Raw genomic sequence first — 18,110 nt, forward strand, 5'->3', positions numbered from 1 at the left:
AATCTATTTAAAGACCCTTCCTCTTCTTTTTCTTTACTGCCCTTCTCTTGCCTTGAAACCCTAGCTCTCAGACATCCACCGTCGCCATTGCCACCGCCGTCTTAGCGCCACCATCCCAGCTTTCTCTTCCCCTAGTTGCTTTTTTGCCTCCGTTAGTACATGGGTAAGAAGAAGGCCGCGAGCAAGTCCCAGTCAACCTTCATGGACGAGGAATCATCACTCTCCGTGATTGAGAACCAAGAGTTCATGGCTATGATGGATGCCCAGAAGTCCTAGCTGGCTCCAATGATGACCGAGGATCAGCTTCGGGAACTCGTCAGTGATGGTTTGATCCAGAGCAAGGCCATCGCTGAATGGAGAATTCCAGGCGAGCATCGGGTCCCTGCTCTAGGTCCTGGTGAGATCATTCTTTTTGTCTCCTTCATTTGTGCCGGCCTTTGCCTTCCTGCCTCTACCTTTCTTCATCAATTTCTCAACTATTTTGGGATTTGCCTGAATCATCTTGCTCCTAATGCAGTCCTTCACCTTTTTGTCTTTGTTCATCTGTGTGAAACTTTCCTTGGAATTCCCCCTTCTCTCTCTCTCTATTTCGTTACTTCTTTCGCCTGAAACCCCAACCCCGCCATGAAGACACCAGTGTTCTTGGTGGTTGCGGGATTCAATTTTGCCAGGGTCTTAAGAGCAAGTTCTTTGACTATGACCTGGTTGATTTTGTAAGGGATTGGTGTGCCGATTGGTTTTATGCCGCCAATCTGATCCCTTCTCTTGCTGTCCACTCTGGATCTGGTCCCTTGGTTAATGACCGATGGGATAAGAACCCTGTGACGACTGCTGAGGTTCAGGCAATCTAGCCATTCCTTGATAGGATCAATATTTTGAAACAGCAGGGCTTGACCGGTTTTGGTATTGTCTCGAGCTTTCTTCATCGCTGAGTTCAGCCTCTAAAGGAGCGAGAGCACCTTGGCTTCGAGTACTCTAGGGCTGAGGATCCTTCACGTATGGTCCTAGCCCTTGAGTTGACCGACGAGGAGGTACTCGAGCGTCTCTAGAAGATGCTGAAAGGAGCAAGCGTTGTCCTGCTTACTGTCTCCGAGTTCTCTGCCAACAACCCTCCTCCAGCTGTAAGTTGTTTTCTCTTCGTTTGGTACTTTTTGTACTTTTGTTGTATCCATTTTTACTTAACTTTTTCTTGTCTTGTTGTTTTATTCTTTTTCGTAGGAATTTGGGCGCAACTTTGTCGACTCGATCCCTCTTGATGTCCTCCCTGCTGTGGTGAGTACTGGGGAGAACCTTACTGGGGCTTCTGTAACCAGTAAGTTCCCAATCGCCATAGTGTTTCCTAGAGTTTCTTCCGGATTTGTTGATGTATATGAAGAATATGTTCCTCGTCTAGTCCCTCGAGGTCCTCGTAGTGTCTCGAAGAGGGGGTGAATGGATGGTTCTTCATCTGGTCTGCCTGCTTCCAAGAAGTCTCGCAAGCCAAGTACTCGTCTAGGTACTCTAGTTGTAGCTAGCATGCTCTTAGGTGAGCATATTAATACTCTCTGTCCCTTTGTTTTCTTATTTTTATCTTGAGCCAAGTACTTTTGTTCTTTTTTCAGCGGGTGCCCTGGTGGCCTTGGTCGAGACCGAGGAGGAAGAGGATGATGAAGTACCCCTTGTCATGCGGCGGTGAGTTATTTTCATATTTTCCTGCCGTTGAATTCCTCCTCTGTCTTGACTTTTAGTCTTGATCTTTTTGTAGTAATCGGACGTCGGGTATGGGTTCTTCTGAGGCTCCTACGTCGGTTTCTTCTATAGCTCCAGTGTTGAGTTCTTCGGTAGTTCTGGTACCGAGTTCTTTCGTAGCTCTAGTGTCGAGTTCTTCTGGGGCTCCGGTACTGGCTTCTTCTGGGGCTCCGGTACCGGCTATACCGCTCCTGCCGCCAAGTGGTGGGGACATTTTTGCCGCCGTGGTCCCCCCTGTGAGGTCCTCTTTTTGTTTTGCGAAAAAGAAGGTGGCTGGGTGAGTGGATTCTGGCTTCGTCTCTTTGCTTCTGTTTTCCTTTTCTCTGGTTCTCATTGGCGATTTCTTTTATCAACTTTTAGTTCTTCGTCTTCTCTTGTTTCTCCGTTGACTTCTTCTCAGCCCTCCGTTATGCCATCGAGTACTAAGCCTCAGGACTCGCAGTGTACTATTGGTGAAGTGGCTATGGGGGCGATGGAGCTTTCTGGCGATGGTGCTGCAGACTTGGTTGCCCTGGAGGTGACCGTGGCCATTGTGGTGGGTCCTTCTGAGGGATTGGCCTTGGCTTCCCGGGAGGTCACTCTGGCCGTGCCTTCTTCGCCTCGGTCAGCCTCTCCTTCTCCTTCTCTTGCCTCCGGTGGTCCGTCTTTTGCTGACGATGTAGTGCAGCAGTTTGATGCCACTCATCGACTATCAGAGTTAACTGCTGCCTAGGGAAGCTTATCGACCCTTGTGACTTCTTTTAGAGAAAAGCTCCAAGTAAGTTTTTCCGCTGTTCCTTCCTTGGATGTTCGCTTTTCTTTTGTCCTTATGCTTTGTTTTTCTTTGTCTCTTTCTACTCAGTCCTTTTCTCACGATCATACCGGCTTCTTTTTCTCGTCTGAAAACGAGAAAAAGTTGTCTTTCGAAGTGAGCGCCCTGAAAGCTGATCTTGACCTCCTCTGGGCCGAGATGGAGGCTGAGCATCAAACGCATCAGGATGAGGAAAAATCTCTTCGTGCCCGGGTTGTTGAGACCGAAGAGCAGAGGGATGCTGCTTTCTAGGATGCTCAAAAGAACTCGGAGGCCGTGAAGAACTTGGAGGTCGTGAAGAAGGAGTGCAACGGTATTGAGGGTTCTTTTTGTTTCTTTCTGCATTCAAATTCTCCTTTCTGCTGACTTGTTGTTTGATGTCTTGTCCAGCTCTCTAGGTTGAAAAGCAGAAGCTCTCGGAGGGCGTTGAAGAAATGAAGACTCTTGTTCGTACAAGTCACAACAAGGCCAAGGAGGTAATTACTCATGCTGAGGAGGAACTCACGCTTGCTAAGTTGATTAGGCGTGGAGCTGATAGAGATCTTGTGCAGGCCCAAAAAACTATTGAAGACTTGTCTGGCAAGTTGGCGATGGCTACTGAAAACTGGAAAGCTTTGTGGAAATCCTTCCGTTCAGTAGCCGACGTTCTCCGAACTCCAGCGGATGATGGGCAATCTTGGGCTCAGTTGATTCCTCGAATTCTGACTCATTTCCAAGAGTTTGTGAAGAGGTGCGCTCAACTGTGTACCAAGAATGTCCTGGCCCAGGTCCGAGTTCTTGCTCCAGCGGCTCCCTTGTCCAAGATAGCAGAGGAAGCTGATAGTCAAGAATATATTGATGCCGTTGAGAGGATGGAGCCTGAAGTTGAAGACTTAGCTAGTAGAATAGTAGATAATCTTAACATTGTTCTCCCTTCTCCTGATGATGAGGCTTGATGTATTTGACCTTTATGCCCGTGCCTTGTAATATGACATTATACTTCTTTTTGAATGAAGGTTTTTAGTTGATGTCTTCTTTGCCTGGATGCCTTGCTTATTCCTCGGATGATTTGTCCGATTGGTCAGAGTTACTAGACTTTGTCGAGTACTTTGTCTTTCTCTCATCTTTGCCTTGTAAACAATTCTGCGCGCTATCTTGGCAAATTTTCTTGATCTGTCGAGTACTTTTTTGCCTATGTAAACAACTCGTTATATATTGTCGCACCCAATTTTGCAAAGCAAAACCAAGTACTCATATATGTGCGCCCAGGATGTCCAAACACACACATATATCACAAATTGCAATAGTATCAAAGTAAAGTACTTATTACATCGCATATCTCATCATAAAGTTAAATACAAAGTTTGCTCGAAGGCAATATTATTACAAACACAGCGGAAAAACTAGCCCAACTGCCATAGGGACTCCAACTGGTGAATGTCTTTCTAGTAGTCCTAGACATCCTCCAGAAACTCTTCATATCCATTATATGTTACCCATCTAGGATTTTCATTGGATGTAAAGCAAGTGTAAGCTCACCATGCTTAGCAAGTATAACAAAGGGATCTATGAGGCTCAAATAGGCTTGACACTGTTTGACTGCGGTTCACAATTTTAGTTGATCAATTTTTAGCAACCTGAATTACTACTTTAATGAACAGTCCCAATTCCCAAGTGGTATTAAAGTATCATCAAGCTTTGTCTCAATTCCCAACCATCCATCATCCACAGTAACCACTAATCTCGAAGGATCTAGACCGCGCGTATCAATGAGCACGGCTGTTATAACAGGTTAATTATTTCTGCAGAAATTGTACATCTTTACCCACCGAGCCATGATTCCCAATGCCGGGGTTCGTGAGACCCACTACACCTCTTCCTAGGAAGTGTGGCAGAGTTTCACTATGAAACCCTTAGCTAGTTGCACTAACAGATCGTAGCTACAAAGGAATGGCACACGTGGGCATCGCAGCACGGTGCACACCTTAACAGAAAAAGGAAAGATACCCTCTTACCCCTTACTGGAGCTATAGACGAGCTAGTACAAACTAGATAATAGGTTAAAGTCAGAGCCATTTGACACTCGGGGTTGTACGGTCCCTCCTGGGTTGCCGCTTCAAGATTAAGTCCTTATGGAGAGGCACTAGAGTACTCAACCCCGTACTCCAGCCCCCTATCTATTGCTAAAAAGTTCCATTTTATCACATTGCATATAGTCTTTAAATATGTTTAACAATTACTTCATATTAAGTGCTGCAGCATCTATCCAAAATGCCTACCCAATAGACCCATGTATCAAGGATATGTGGTACGAAGAATCATCTAGGTAAAGTCCTTAAAGGCAATTCAAATTAAACTCATGCATGAATGTAAGTGGTAGTAGTTCATAGGTAACAAGGGGCCTTTGGTACACTTGCCTTCCTCAAAGTTGTCCTAGGAGTACTGTTGATCCTGCTGGGGGTCCTCAGTCACCTCGAATGGCTCACCCTCTAATCGTGATCCAATCATCAATCAAGCATCATTCCAATCATTACATGCATACAAGATAGAACTCTATTAGAACAGTACACCAAACAGTGAAAACATATGTTAAAAAGCTTACAGATCTGTTCTACGCATTTCTACGAACACATGAGCGAAAGAATCACTCAAATCGGACTTAAAACGTGAAAGTTATGCATGAAATAAGATGTAATGGCAATTCTATAAATAAACTAACCTATTTCCGAATTAAAATAATTAAAAATCTGAATTTAAATGAAATCTGGACTAGGCATACTATTTCTGGAAACTTCAGGGACTTGAACGAATAAAAACAGGACTAAATAAAAATTAATTTGAACTGGACTGGACCGCGGGTTGATTACTGGAAAAAGCGGGGGCTTTTCTGCAAAACGCGCTCGGTTGACTGGGGTTTGACCCGATGACTGACCGGGGCTGCTGACTCATCGACATGCGGCGACTGTTCATTGGGCGCGGTGCACCACGCGGGCGTGGGCGCGCTGACGCGGCACGGTGCGCCGGGTCCACGAGTCTACGGTGGACCAGCCACTTAAACCCAACCGGTACCTAATCCTGGCCATCCACGCTAGATCCAATGGCGTAGGGTGAAAACCGGGCGGTGGCTCGTCGGGGAAGAAGGAGAGGCCGGCGGCGCCATGGCCGGTGCGATCGGACCTTGGGCTACGGCTTCCTAGGGCGCCAAAGCAAGGTCTAAGGGCACGGGAAGACGGAGGGGCTCACCGTGAGTCGCCTGGAGGGGAACGCGGCATCCGGGAAGGCTCCGAGGCTGGTCGTCGACGGCGGCCATGAACTGGAGAGAGAAGAGGCACGCGGGTGAGGGTGTAGCTGGGCAAAACAACGCCAAAACGCGAAATGGGGAGTACCTACGGGCACGGGGAAGTCCAGCGGTGCTTCGGGTGGCCTTGGCGTCGGCGTTCGCGCTCGGGAGGGGGGTTCTCACCGGTGGCGGTAGCTCACGGTAGCGGGCAAAGATGGAGAAGGGCTGAGGGGAGGCTCGGCCTTTATAGGTGGCGGCTGCGGCATGAAAGGAAGGGAAGCAGGGCGGGTTCGGCACCTTCCAAACGGGCGCCGGTGGCTTTCCATCGGTGCCGCGCCATGGCCGGGCAGAAGAAGGAAGGGGAGTGCCGGGGAAGGAAGGTGGATGACACGGCTGACGAGTGGGTCCAAACGCGCAGCGAGAGAACAGCGCATGCAGCGTAGGCCGAGCAGGCCGTAGCAGCGCGCCGTCGCGCGGAGCGGGCCGCAGCGAAGCAGCAGATGGGCCGCCGAGTTGGTGCGCGCGCGCGGGTGGCAAGCTGGGCCGCGCGGGGTGCGGGCCAGCGCGTCAGCGTGGAGCAGTCGCCGGGTGGGCCGCGCCAGGCAAGGCAGGCCGCGGGAGGAGGGAGAAGAAGGCCGAGCTGGCTGGGTTGGGCCAGAAGGTGACTTTCTTATTTTCTTTTTTTTCAAATCAAATGTTTATCAAATTCTATTTTCTCCATTTTCATTTTTAAGCCAAATTCAAATAAGTTTTGAATGCAAACTTCAAATCATCTAGCCCTACACTCAATCAAAATCCATATGACTCGGCATGAATGCAACAAACAAGTTTCTAAACTTATAGTTTATTTTATTTATTCAATATTTATTATTTGGTCTATGTTAGAAATACCTAGAAAATGTATAAATAGGGCAAGAATTTAATAGTTAATTTGCAGTAGAATTTTGGGTGTTACATATATAGATCTTTGTGTTGACGACCTTTCTTGATCTGTCGAGTGCTTGTCTGGCCTTCTTTTATGCCATGTAAATAATTCGTTATATGTAGATCTTTGCATTCTTGGGTATCTCCAGTGTAGCCCCCGAGCCTCTTGCTATTTGGAATAAGTAGTCGGAGGGTCTTGTCTTGAAAATGCTGTGGTCTATGCTCAGGCTTAGTTTCAGTCATTTTGCTTTTTTGTTTCAGGTGTTAGCTTGTTAGCTACCCTCATCGGCGGGCTCAAGCATCTTTTCAGCTATTTTGCTTCGGCCGGGATGCTCAGGCGTATTTTCAGCCATTTTGCTTTTTATTTTGGGTGTTAGCTTGTCAGCTACCCTCATCGGCGGGCTCAAGCGTCTTTTCAGCTATTTTACTCTCGGCCGGGATGCTCAGGCGTATTTTCAGCAATTCTGCATTTTATTTTGGGTGTTAGCTTGTTAGCTACCCTCATCGGTGGGCTCAAGCATCTTTTCAGCTATTTTGCTCTCGGCCGGGATGCTTAGGCGTATTTTTAGCCATTTTGCATTTTATTTCGGGTGTTAGCTTGTGAGCTACCCTCATCGGCGAACTCAAGCGTCTTTTCAGCTATTTTGCTCTCGACCGGGATGCTCAGGCGTATTTTCAGCCATTTTGCATTTTATTTCGGGTGTTAGCTTGTTAGCTACCCTCATCGGCGGGCTCAAGCGTCTTTTCAGCTATTTTGCTCTTGGTCGGGATGCTCAGGCGAATTTTCAGCCATTTTGCATTTTATTTCGGGTGTTAGCTTGTTAGCTACCCTCATCGGCGGGCTCAAGCGTCTTTTCAGCTATTTTGCTCTTGGCCGGGATGCTCAGGCGTCTTTTTAGCCATTTTGCATTTAAGAAACAACTCGGAGAGAGCCATGAGACATATGTTTGTCGAGAGATAATCATCTTTATTGATCATGAATATTGATGTGTTACAATGATACATAGCGCTATCTTTGTTGATTATGAACGTTGATCTCTTGTGTCTTGTATACATATTTTCCCTTGAGTTGTTTTTATGCGTAGAATCTTCGTAGCTGACTGATGTGCCATGTATTGTTGACTTCTTTTCCGTCTTCAGTTATGAGCTTGTATGTGCCTGGTCCGATGACTTTTGTGACTATAAAAGGACCTTCCCATGGACTGAGTAGTTTGTGGCGTCCGTCGGTTTTTTGTACTCTTCTTAGTACTAGGTCTCCGACTTGTAATGATCGAGACTGGGTATTCTTGTTGTAGTGGTGCCTTAGTCCTTGGAGGTATCTTGCTAATTGTAGGGTAGCGTTTACTCTAACTTCTTCTGTACAGTCGAGTTCTAATCTTCATGTGTGTTCTGCTTCTCCATCGTCGTATTGCTCTATCCTTGGTGATGTCCAGATCAAGTCTGCGGGTAGTACGGCTTTTGATCCATACACCAGAAAGAAAGGTGAGTATCCGGTGGCTCTGCTTATTTGAGTCCGTAGCCCCCATACGACCTTGGGTAATTCTTCAATTTATTTTGATCCATAGTCTACTAGTTCTTCATACAGTCTTGGTTTCAATCCGGCCAGTATGAGTCCATTAGCCCTTTCTACCTGTCCGTTGGCTTCTGGATGTGGGGCTGATGCGTAATCAATGCTGAAGCCACAATCCTATGCCCAACTTTTGAATTCTATAGCTATGAAGGGAGAACCCAAATCTGTGCTGATTCGATTGGGCATGCCGAAGCGGTGCATAATGTCTTGGATGAACTCAACTGCTTTGGCTGCACTGTATTTTGCGAGTGGGTTGTATTCAATCCACTTGGTAAACTTGTCAATTGCTACGAAGATGTACTCGAAACCGCCCTTTGCTTTCTTGAGAGGTCCTACTTGATCCAGCTCCCAGCAGGAGAATGGCTAAGCAGGTGGTATGTAGATGAGGTTGTGGGCTGGCACGTGAGCCTGTCTTGCGAACATCTGACAACTTTTGCATCTTCTGACAAGTTCTTTTGCGTCTTTCAAAGCGGTTGGCCAATAGAAACCAATGCGAAATGCTTTGCCAACTAGTGTTCTTGAGGCGACGTGATTTCCACAGCAACCTGAGTGTATTTCGTCTAGGATTTGCTTGCCTTCTTCAAATGAGACACATTTTAGGAGTACTCCTGATGATGCGGCTCTTCTATATAGCTTGTCTCCTACTAGAACGTAATTCTTGCTTCTGCGAACGACTCGTGTGGCTTCCTATTTTTCCGCTGGCAACTTATTCTCTTTGATGTAATCAATAAAAACCTAGGTCCATGAAGTGGTGATTACCAAGATCTGGTTGCCTTTTGCTGACGTTTGAGGGGTTATTTCATCGGGTTGTTTGATAGAGGGGGCTGATAACTCCTCTATGAAAACACCGGGTGGGACCTCTACCCTGTCTGATCCAAGCTTGGTAAGGACATCTGCTGCAATGTTGGAATCCCGCAGGACATGTAGAATTTCTAATCCTTGGAAATGTTTTTTGAGTTTTCGGATTTTAGCACAGTAAGCACCCATGTTTTCTTTGGTGCAATCCCAATCTTTGTTGACTTGGTTGATGACTACTGCCGAGTCGCCATATACAAGTAATCGCTTGATTCCGAGGGTAATAGCCACTCTTAGCCCGTGTATGAGAGCTTCGTATTCTGCTTCATTGTTGGTAGCTTGCCATAATATCTGAAGGACGTACTTTAGGTTTTTTCCGTCCGGAGAGATTAGGAGGACGCCTGCACTGGCTCCACCTAGCTTGAGTGATCCATCAAAGTACATCTTCCAATGATCAAGGATGGCGCTTGACACGGGTTGTTGAATTTCTGTCCATTCGGCAACAAAATCATCAAGTGCTTGAGATTTAATTACTTTCCACGGGGTGAAATCGATGTTGAGAGCACCGAGTTCAACCGCCCACTTGGATATGCGTCCTGTTGTGTCTTTGTTGTGTAAGATGTCTCCTAGTGGGAAATCTGTCACCACGATAATCTTGTGGCTTTCAAAATAGTGACGAAGCTTGTGTGAAGTGATCAGTAGGGCGTAGAGTAGTTTTTGCACATGCAAGTACCTGATTTTTTATTCTGACAGTACTTCGCTGATGTAGTATACTGGGCGTTGTACTTTATACATGCGCCCTTCTTCTTACCTTTCCACTACTATCGCCGTGCTGACTATAGTAGAAGTTGCTGCGATGTATAGCATCATGTCTTCGTCTTTCTTTGGAGGTGTGAGGATTGGTGAGGAGGTGAGGTATGCCTTAAGTTTATTGAAAGCTTCATTGGCTTCTTCCGTCCACTCGAACTTGTCTGTCTTCTTTAGTAGTTTAAAGAAAGGCAACCCTTTTTGTCGAGTCTTGATATGAAACGGTTGAGTGCCGCCATGTAGCCTATTAGTTTTTGTACATCTTTGATGCTTCGAGGAGGGCCCATCTCTGTTATGGCTCAAATTTGCTTGGCGCTTGCTTCTATTCCACGATGACTGACCAAGAATCTAAGTAGTTATCCTAAAGGAACTCTGAATACACACTTGTTTGGGTTCAATTTCCACCTCCACCTTTTCAGATTCTCAAAGGTTTGTTTTAAGTCTTCAATCAGTGTATCCAGGTTCTTTGTTTTTACAACCATGTCATCCACATATGCTTCTACGTTTTCGCTGATCTGATCACCAAGGCATGTTTGGATGGCTCTTTGGTAAGTGGCTCTAGCATTCTTAAGTCCAAATGACATGGTCTTGTAGCAGTAGGCGCCGAACAGAGTGATGAAAGATGTCTTGCTTTGGTCCTGTTCTTTTAATGCGATCTGGTGATATCCAGAATAGCAATCAAGAAAGGATAATAGGGCAGATCCTGCTGTTGAATCAACTATCTGATCAATGTGTGGTAGCCCAAACGGATCCTTTGGGCAGTGTTTGTTGAGATCTGTGTAGTCAACACACATGCACCACTCGTCTGTGTTCTTTTTTTGTACCAGAACTGGATTTGCTAGCCAATCTAGATGGAGAATTTCCCTGATGAATCCAGCTGCCATTAGTTTTGTAATTTCCTTTTCAATTGCTGCCTTCTTGTCGGGAGAGAATCATTGTAGTCGTTGGTTCATAGGCTTGGAGCCTTCATTGACATCAATTCCATGCTCAGCCAACTCTCTTGGGACCCCTGGCATGTCGGTTGGCTTCCAAGCGAAGATATCCTTGTTGTCCTGAAGAAAGTTGGTGAGCGCGAGTTCCTATTTTGCTGATAGGTGGGCATAGATGGTTGCCGTTTTTGAGGGATCACCGGTGCCTAGGTCGATTTGCTTGACGTCGGCTTCTTTTGGTGGTGCTAGGATGCTTGGTCTTTTAGCCGGTATCTCTAGTTCTTCTTGGCTTATTTCTGCGGTGATAGTGGCTATTTCTTTTCTTCCATCATTTGCATATGCCTTTGCTGCAATTTGGATTGCTTGTATGTCACAGTCAAATGCACGCTTTAAATCACTCCGAAGAGAAAGAACGCCGTTAGGCCCTGGCATCTTGAGCAACAGGTATGGATAATGCGGTATTGTCATGAATTTTGCTAGTGCTGGGCGTCCGAGGATTGCATGATATGATGAATCGAAATCTGCGACTTCAAACTTGATGAACTCTATGCGGTAGTTTGAGGGAGTCCCAAAAGTAACCGGCAGAGTGATTTGTCCAAGTGGCATTGCTGCCTTGCCGGGTACTATGCTATAAAAAGGTGTGCTTATTGGTGTGATCATCCCGGCGAGTTGTAGTCCCATCTTCCTTAGAGTTTCTAAAAAAATGATGTTGAGTACAGCTCCTCCGTCGATTAGTACTTTCGTAACAGTCATACCGGCGATGTTGGATCTAGAACCAATGGGTAATGGCCTACATTTCCTATGATGGTCCATTGGTCTTCTCTTGAAAATTGGATTGGATACTCTGACCAGTTGAGATATCTTGGTGTAGCAGGTTCTGCTGCAATGATGGTTCATAATGCCAGTTTTTCTTGATGTTTGCTTCTGAAGTCTAGGACCCCGGCAAAGATTACTGCCACTGTCCCTCTGGATTTTTAGAATCCCATGTCTTCATGGTTGTCTCCTTCTTTTTTCTGATTTTCTTCTTTATTGTTTCCCTTGCTATCCTTTCTAGTGTATCTTTCGTTGAAGGTGTAGCAATTTCTGATGGTGTGCTTTCCATTGGGGTCCAAGGGGCAACATATGTTCTCAATGTCATCATATCTTCTGGGCTTGGTAAATTTCTTTGATTTGTCCACCATTGCTACTGTGTTGTCTGGACCTCGCTTTCTCTCCTGATGTCTGCTGTTTCAAGGAATTTGCCTGTTCGGGTTGTCTCTGTTGTTTCTATCTAGGAATCTTTCTCGTGTCTTCTCCTCTGCAGTAATCATCTTTTCCACTGTTCTTCTGAATTCTTCATTGTTTCTTGGGTTTTCTTTGCAGAAGTCTTGAAATTGCCACCTAGCCATGATTCTATGAGAGAAGGCTTCAATTACTTCTCGTTGTGTGATGTCATGTACTTGAGCTCATAGTTCGCCAAATCATCGATAGTAATTTCTGAGACTTTCACCTCCTTTCTGCTTGAGTCCTTTTAACTCTGCGTGGGTGATTGGATGTGTAATAATTCCCGCGAAATTTTCACAAAAAGCTCTTTGCAAGTCTTCCCAATTTCTGATTGATCCTGGATTCAATTTGTCAAACCATTAGAGTGGCATGGTTTCTAGGGCCATGGGAAAGAACAAGGTTTTGATGTCATCGTCTCCTCCGGCCAATTCAATCGATTGTGAGTAAATCCTGAGCCATTGCTTTGGTTCGGTCTTGCCATCGTACTTGGAGTGGTTGGACGGTTTGAACTTATGAGGTAGTCGTATTGAAGCAAGTCTGTTTGCAAAATAGGGGAATCTATCGTGCGTTCTGGCTTCTGTATATTCTGATTCTGCACCCCCTTCTTGCCAACCGTCATCTTGGTGAGAGTAGTTTTGTGTGGCTGTCCGAGTAGGTGCTCTGCTTGTGGCCTTTCTTGGTTGCTCGACTCGGTTGTTTTGACTGTGATTTCTTTGGATCTCTTCGTTGTGACTTCCACTTGGTCCAAGTCTTTCGAAAGCGGACTTCCTTTGATTTTGATCTTCCTGTTCATGAGATGTTGCTCTTCTATCGTGCATTTTAAGGACCATTGATCAGAGAAAATCTCGGAGCTGTTCTTGTTTTTCATTGGGATATGAGGCCGCCCTAAGTTCTTCTAGTGCTTCTCAGATCTTATTGTAGGGTGTATTTGCTGCTCATCCTTCTTCAAACTCTCGTTCTAATTTTCTTCTATTGTACTCAGCTAGGTCTGATTCATATTTGATCCAAGTGTCCTTTCACTGCTTAGCATGGCGTTGACGTCCCTGTTTCAATTTGTTCTTTCTTTCTCTTGCTTGCCTCTGGCTCTCAGTCTCACCGTCGTGCCCCTAGATAAATGGTGATATATTGGATTCAGATTCATCTGAAGACCTCACGTCAGGTACTTCTGGGGAGATCAATGGTGATCGAGGATAGCGAATCATGAATACTTCTCTAGTGTGAGTTGTTCTGTCATCGTTGTTGATTTCCGTGTAGCCAGAGCTATTGATAACTTCAGTGGAGGTTTCAAGGTCATAGATCGAATCTCCTTCTTGGTAGGGTAGAATTGCCATTGTCGTATCATCGACTAGTTGGGTGTCGTCATCCTTAGGATTGGTACCTGGCCAGTGAACGATGCAGTCTTGAGATGTTATAGTTAAAACGAGACCTTCCTGGGCTCCTTTCAGTGGCATTCTAAGCAAGGGATAGATGGATCCTTCGTGCCATGTTTGATAAGGTGTCGCCATGTTGAACGGAAGAGGACCCGACTTCTTCGAAGTACTCTAGGTGTATTTCGAGTAGTATTCTTGACAAGTTGGCATCATGTTCCAGAGCTTTGTTAGAAAAGAACTCGGTTTTCCGAAAGAACTCGGATAAGACTTCGTCTCGAAAACGAAAGTTGAGTCTGAATCGGATGCGTGAAGTCACAGAATCCGAGCTAGATTAGATATTACGAACTGCGCGAATCTACTAGCAAGCTGATCTGTCGTTACCGTCGGAATGAAAGAGTCCTAATGATGATCTAAATCTTCGAGGAGACAGCCTTGGAGTTTGCCATTGTCGCCTGCCTCACAGATCCATGAACCGAAGATGAAGATTGATCCCTTCGAGAAGATCATGTTGTCGAGGTCCATCGAGCTCTCAGATGCAAAGTCACCGAAGACCCCTACCTGGCACGCCAGCTGTCGATGTTTGACCACCGATAGCCTACCACGGGGGTCCCCGGGGCAGTATATTTGGGCTTCAGCGTATGCAGAACTCGACGGTTAACGTAAGAGACAGTCGATTTATCCTGGTTCGGACCCTCGATCTTTGATCGAGTAATAGCCCTACGTCCAGTCGGCGTTAGCCTTTGCATTGGATTGATTATGAAGTGTTGTGTTGTATAATTGTTGTCTTCTACCCCCGATCCAAGGAGCCCTACCCTCCTTTATATAGTCAGGAGGCCAGAGTCCTAGTCGGTTTTACAATGAGAGTTCCTAGTAGGATTACAGAGTAGTACTGCTACTAAGATTACAGGAGAAGAATCCTAATTAGACTAGGTCTTCTCCCTTCCTTACGGGGTATCCCATGGGTCCCGCACCAACAAACTCCCCCCCCCTAAGTCCCACGCACCATTTTTTAATTGTTTTTCGAAAAAATTTCTACGCCAAACTCTCTAGCACGCTCTAACATATCAATTGTAAAAGTCCTAAGGACCAAAAGTCTGTCTCAGGGCCAAAAGGCCGACCGAGTCATGAGACTGCCTATGCCTCCAGGCTATGGCACTCCCTCACCACCTTTTTGCCCTAGGGACGGCTTAGGCTCCGAGGAAGTTTTTTGCAAGTGGTATGTTCAGAAACAAGACAGAGGGCAGATGCTCAGAAGTATAATAAAAACGATTAAGAAGCGCTGACGCACAAGTACTTTAAAAAGGCCTCGATGGCCACCAGCGTAATGACACGGTAACATAATCCCTAATTTATTTACATGGCCTCTTGGGCCTAGGTCAAGGCTCGGGGTCTCCAGCATCGGCGGACGGCGTGGGAGGGACCACCTCCTCTTCGAACAGCTTCGCCAGTGCCGTGCCGGGGCCCTCAGCCGCCCCCATCAGCTTCGCGACCTCCTCATCGGCCTCCACGTCGTCCTCAGGCAAGACGTAGCTATCACTGACGACCTCGAGGTCGACATCGGCGTAGTGCGAGGAGACGACGGCCAGGGCGTGCTTGACGCTCGCGTGCAGCGCCCCCGGAGTCGCTCATGCACTTGGCCGCTCAACGTGACCAAGCGGCTCTTAAGGGAGCTACCCGACTAGACCCCCTCAACCTCTAGGGCCTCACAGACAGTACGGGTGGTGCTCTGCAGCGCGTCGTGCTCCCCGATCTCAGCCTTGAGCACTGCCTATACTGCGACTGAGGCCTCAGCTGCTCGGGAGGCCTCCTTCTCCAACCCAGCGCCAAAACAAGCAGGATGGGCTAAGTGCAGAAGAAAATAAGCCAAACAGGGGCGGGGGCCTACGTGACTCACCCTTGGCTTTCTCTTCCCAGTGCTGGGCCTTGACCCGAGAGGCCTCGGCTTTCTCCTTCTAGCCCTGGACCTTGACCCAAGAAGCCTCGGCTACCCTGGAAGCCTACTTCTCCAGCTTTGCATCACACCAGGGAGCTAGGAGTCAAACGCAAGAAAAACAAGTAAAACGAGGGGAACAGGACTCACCCTCAACCTTTCCCTTCCAGACCATAGCCTCAGTCCCAGAGGCCTTGGCCACCTTGAGGGCCTCTGCCAGGGCGCCTTTCATCAGCACGTGTGCACCCTGCTCCGCCCCCAGCTACCCAGTGAGGGCCTTGGCAGAGGTCGTTGCTTCTTCAGCCCGAGACCTAAAGGTGTCCCGATCGTCGGTCACCCGGGTCAGCTCCTCCTCCAGCTCCTTGACCCGTGCTGCCAAAGGGGTGGCCTGCTCCTGAGCCGTGGCCACCTCGGCCTTCATATCGGCACAGCGAAGGCAGAGGTCCTCCACCTCCGCGCTCCACGCCGACAGAAGCTCGTTGGCGTCGGCGAGCAAGCCCTTCTGCCACTGAAGCTGGTCCTAGACATCCCTCTCTCATCGGAGGAACAATGACTTCCTGAGGGACCGAGTCTCGAGCTCCTAGATAGGCAAAACAGGGGTCATGCACTACGAGAAAACTCAGAAAAAGATGACACCGCATGAGAAAAGAAGGCGCGAACCTGGGCGACCCCAGGCAAATCATCAGCCACGATGGACAGCGCTGTCCGCAGCGACCGCTCCGCTAGCTAGTGGTATTGCTCGAAGGTGTCCCAGCGCCCCCCCCCCTCAGCCACGTCCTCGAGGGCGAACAGAGGCTCCCCCTTAGGGTCATCCTGGCTCTGCCACAAGACACACGGGTGATCCCACCCATGGGGCTCAGGTCGTACTCGCACGAGGGCTGAGCTTCCCTCACCAGAGGTCGGAGCCAGCTGCTCCACGGTGCCATCCGCCCTTGTATCGACCACCTCCTTTGCCCAGGAAGTATCATCGGAGGAGATCGAATGGACCTCCACTTCCCGAGCACTCTCCTACAACGGCGGCTGGCCTTGGACCGGTGGTGGTATTGAGGCTTGCCCCACCTATGCCTCCACTTCCTAGGCCGCCGGCTTCGCCGCGCTCACATCGGCTCCCGCCACCCTGGCCTCGGTGGTCTCGAGGGCTCCGGTCCCCACCACTTCGTCCTCAGTGGTCCTGGGCACCCTGGCCTCTATCGCCTCAGCCTCGGAAGTCCAGGGGGCCTCTGTCTCACCCTTGGTGGCCTTGGCAACTGAGGGCGCCTCGGCCCCATCTAACTCGCGGGCCTTGGCCTCGTGGGGTGTAGGCGTTTCCTCCCCCGCTCGCTCCGTGGCCGCCCCGGTAGCCTCCCCTAGGTGACCAGCTCCTTCGAGTTGGCCCTCGCCGACACCACGCCACACTGTACGGCGGCCTGTGCCTCCACCACCCGTTGAGCGGTGGAGCCCATGCTCACCTTGAGTGATTTGCATGGCGCCAGGGCAAGCACCTCCGCCTAACGCTTCCGACTGAAGGGAAAACACCCACCTGGTCAGCATATGACCGTAAAGCGAGCGGGAAAAGATACAAACTCCATTAAAAAAAACACTCACCTCGAGCGGGGATGCAACCGCTTCGGTACTACGACCCTCCTCTGCAATGGCGGTGGCAGCAGCGGTGGCACGGCCTCTGTATCTGCTGGTGCCAACCGGCCCTCACTAGAATCCGGCGCCCCCTCGATCCTCTGCGGGGCAGTTGCATCACCCCCACTGCCACCTGCTCCACCTCTGTCGCCGAGACCACCAGGCTGACGGCATGCTTCCCTAACGCCCTTACCTCGGGCGTGTCGGCCTCGGCCTCAGGGCGGGCGGTCGCCGACCCCGAGGCATCCTCTCCTCCTCCTCCTAGAAGCACCGGGCTGCTCGCCGACGTCCCAAGCGATGTCTCCCCGACGTCGGGGAGATGGTCCAGGGGACCCCGCCCTAGCTCACTCTCGTCATCACCATCCGAAGAATCTGCCGACAGTGACGGCGATGGAGACGCCTCCACCGGGAGGCTGTCCTACCTCTGTTGCTGGCGGCACTTCTCTAGCTCCTCGTGCTCGAGGATCTTCCTCTTATGCTTTGCCTCCGTGGCGTCCTTCCACCTCTTCTACGCCTCGGCGTGCGCCTAGTTCACCGCCCACCGCTCTGCGTCCTCGGGAACGGGCAGCGGGGAGGCTCGCACATCCCTCATCCCCTATGGGGACGGCGAACACAAATAAGGGACTAGAAAACAGTGAGGAACAAGGAGCCCCTGGGGGCCGCAGCAGCGCGTGACTTACCAGAGATAGGTACCCCTGTGATGGCCGCATCACGAACGGGGTCAGACCACCGATCTTCAGCCACCCCTCCACCGTCTCTCTCACCCGACGAAGAATCTCCTCGTCGGAGAGGGCGGAGGTGGACATCCGGATGCCCTCGATCGGCTCATCTGGTCTCATCTCGAACAGGTGTCACCGCCAAGCCATCAGTGGCAGCACCCTCAGACGATGGAAGACAGCCACGACCACAGCCACCATAAGGCTGTGGTTCCGCAGCCTCTCTAGGACCTCCAGGAGTGGCTGTAGCTTGGGCTGATCCTCCTTCAGGACGCCATACCTCCACTTCTCCACATAGTTCTCCATGATCCGCCCGGTGTAGGGGGGAAGTCCGCCATCGTCGTTGCGGAGGTAGAACCAGCTGGTGTACCAGTGGCGATTGGTTGACACGAGTTGGGCCATGATGTAAAGGTGT

The 18,110-nt window shown here is 48.9% G+C and overlaps 1 pseudogene; it reads right to left on the minus strand.

Moving 5' to 3' along the window:
* Window positions 1-17,830: 17,830 nt before the first annotated feature.
* Window positions 17,831-18,110, minus strand: part of LOC136467304 (uncharacterized) — a 31,522-nt pseudogene continuing 31,242 nt past the window's right edge.

The sequence above is a fragment of the Miscanthus floridulus genome, chromosome 1 (genome assembly GCF_019320115.1).
Source record: "Miscanthus floridulus cultivar M001 chromosome 1, ASM1932011v1, whole genome shotgun sequence".
NCBI classification, from domain to species: domain Eukaryota; kingdom Viridiplantae; phylum Streptophyta; class Magnoliopsida; order Poales; family Poaceae; genus Miscanthus; species Miscanthus floridulus.